Genomic DNA, 3,110 nt, shown 5'->3' with positions numbered 1-3,110 from the left:
CTTTGTGTGTCTCTCTGTGTGTCTTTCTGTGTGTTTCTCCCCGTGTCTCTCTCCCCGTGTCTCTCCCCGTGTCTCTCTCCCCGTGTCTCTCCCCGTGTCTCTCTCCCCGTGTCTCTCCCCGTGTCTCTCTCTGACCCCGTGTCTCTCCCCCCGTGTCTCTCTCTCACCCCGTCTCTCCCCCCGTGTCTCTCCCTTCCCCGTGTCTCTCCCCGTGTCTCCCCCCGTGTCTCTCTGACCCCGTGTCTCTCCCTGTGTCTTTCTGTGTGTTTCTGTGTCTCTCTGTGTGTTTCCGTGTGTCTCTCTCCCCGTGTCTCTCTCCCTGTGTCTCTCCCCATGTCTCTCTCCCCGTGTCTCTCCCCGTGTCTCTCTCTGACCCCGTGTCTCTCCCCCCGTGTCTCTCTCTCACCCCGTCTCTCCCCCCGTGTCTCTCCCTTCCCCGTGTCTCTCCCCCCGTGTCTCTCCCTTCCCCGTGTCTCTCCCCGTCTCTCCCCCCGTGTCTCTCCCTTCCCCGTGTCTCTCCCCGTGTCTCCCCCCGTGTCTCTCTGATCCCATGTCTCTCCCTGTGTCTTTCTGTGTGTTTCTGTGTCTCTCTGTGTGTTTCTGTGTGTCTCTCTCCCCGTGTCTCTCTCCCCGTGTCTCTCTCCCCGTGTCTCTCTCCCGTGTCTCTCTCCCCGTGTCTCTCTCCCCGTGTCTCTCTCCCCGTGTCTCTCTCCCCGTGTCTCTCTCCCCGTGTCTCTCTCCCCGTGTCTCTCTCCCCGTGTCTCTCTCCCCGTGTCTCTCCCCGTGTCTCTCTCCCCGTGTCTCTCCCCGTGTCTCTCTCCCCGTGTCTCTCCCCGTGTCTCTCTCTGACCCCGTGTCTCTCCCCCCGTGTCTTTCTCTCACCCCGTCTCTCCCCCCGTGTCTCTCCCTTCCCCGTGTCTCTCCCCGTGTCTCCCCCCGTGTCTCTCTGACCCCGTGTCTCTCCCTGTGTCTTTCTGTGTGTTTCTGTGTCTCTCTGTGTGTTTCCGTGTGTCTCTCTCCCCGTGTCTCTCTCCCTGTGTCTCTCTCCCTGTGTCTCTCCCCATGTCTCTCTCCCCGTGTCTCTCCCCGTGTCTCTCTCTGACCCCGTGTCTCTCCCCCCGTGTCTCTCTCTCACCCCGTCTCTCCCCCCGTGTCTCTCCCTTCCCCGTGTCTCTCCCCCCGTGTCTCTCCCTTCCCCGTGTCTCTCCCCGTCTCTCCCCCCGTGTCTCTCCCTTCCCCGTGTCTCTCCCCGTGTCTCCCCCCGTGTCTCTCTGATCCCATGTCTCTCCCTGTGTCTTTCTGTGTGTTTCTGTGTCTCTCTGTGTGTTTCTGTGTGTCTCTCTCCCCGTGTCTCTCTCCCCGTGTCTCTCTCCCCGTGTCTCTCTCCCCGTGTCTCTCTCCCCGTGTCTCTCTCCCCGTGTCTCTCTCCCCGTGTCTCTCTCCCCGTGTCTCTCTCCCCGTGTCTCTCTCCCCGTGTCTCTCTCCCCGTGTCTCTCTCCCCGTGTCTCTCTCCCCGTGTCTCTCTCCCCGTGTCTCTCTCCCCGTGTCTCTCTCCCCGTGTCTCTCTCCCCGTGTCTCTCCCCGTGTCTCTCTCCCCGTGTCTCTCTCCCCGTGTCTCTCCCCGTGTCTCTCTCTGACCCCGTGTCTCTCCCCCCGTGTCTTTCTCTCACCCCGTCTCTCCCCCCGTGTCTCTCCCTTCCCCGTGTCTCTCCCCGTGTCTCCCCCCGTGTCTCTCTGACCCCGTGTCTCTCCCTGTGTCTTTCCGTGTGTTTCTGTGTCTCTCTGTGTGTTTCCGTGTGTCTCTCTCCCCGTGTCTCTCTCCCTGTGTCTCTCCCCATGTCTCTCTCCCCGTGTCTCTCCCCGTGTCTCTCTCTGACCCCGTGTCTCTCCCCCCGTGTCTCTCTCTCACCCCGTCTCTCCCCCCGTGTCTCTCCCTTCCCCGTGTCTCTCCCCCCGTGTCTCTCCCTTCCCCGTGTCTCTCCCCCCGTGTCTCTCTCCCCGTGTCTCTCTCCCCGTGTCTCTCTCCCCGTGTCTCTCTCCCCGTGTCTCTCTCCCCGTGTCTCTCTCCCCGTGTCTCTCTCCCCGTGTCTCTCTCCCCGTGTCTCTCTCCCCGTGTCTCTCTCCCCGTGTCTCTCTCCCCGTGTCTCTCTCCCCGTGTCTCTCCCTGACCCCGTGTCTCTCTCCCCCCGTGTCTCTCCCCCCGTGTCTCTCTCTCACCCCGTCTCTCCCCCCGTGTCTCTCCCTTCCCCGTGTCTCTCCCCGTGTCTCCCCCCGTGTCTCTCTGACCCCGTGTCTCTCCCTGTGTCTTTCTGTGTGTTTCTGTGTCTCTCTGTGTGTTTCTGTGTGTCTCTCTCCCCGTGTCTCTCTCCCCGTGTCTCTCTCCCCGTGTCTCTCTGCCCGTGTCTCTCTGCCCGTGTCTCTCACCGTTTCTCTCTGTGTCTCTCTCTGTGTCTCTCTGTGTGTCTCTCTGTGTGTCTCTCTCCCCGTGTCTCTCTCCCGCAGACAGCCCCACCATGCGTCTCGTCATCCTAGACAACTACGATGCCGCGAGTGAGTGTCTCTCTGTGTCTCTCCCCGTGTCTCTCTGCCCGTGTCTCTGCCCGTGTCTCTGCCCGTGTCTCTGCCCGTGTCTCTGCCCGTGTCTCTCACCGTGTCTCTCTCCGTGTCTCTCTCCCGCAGACAGCCCCACCATGCGTCTCGTCATCCTAGACAACTACGATGCCGCGAGTGTGTGTCTCTCTCTCTAAGTGTCTCTCTCTGTGTCTCTCTCCGTGTCTCTCTGCCCGTGTCTCTCACCGTGTCTCTCTGTGTCTCTCCCCGTGTCTCTCTGCCCGTGTCTCTCTCCGTGTCTCTCTCCCGCAGACAGCCCCACCATGCGTCTCGTCATCCTAGACAACTACGATGCCGCGAGTGAGTGTCTCTCTGTGTGTCTCTCTCTCTCTGTGTCTCTCTCTGTGTCTCTCCCCGTGTCTCTCTGCCCGTATCTCTCACCGTGTCTCTCTGTGTCTCTCCCCGTGTCTCTCTGCCCGTGTCTCTCTGCCCGTGTCTCTCTCCCGCAGACAGCCCCACCATGCGTCTCGTCATCCTAGACAACTACGATGCCGCGAGTG

The sequence above is a fragment of the Lampetra fluviatilis genome, unplaced genomic scaffold (genome assembly GCF_964198595.1).
Source record: "Lampetra fluviatilis unplaced genomic scaffold, kcLamFluv1.1 SCAFFOLD_1017, whole genome shotgun sequence".
Lineage (NCBI taxonomy): Eukaryota > Metazoa > Chordata > Hyperoartia > Petromyzontiformes > Petromyzontidae > Lampetra > Lampetra fluviatilis.
This window is presented reverse-complemented; position numbering follows the sequence as displayed.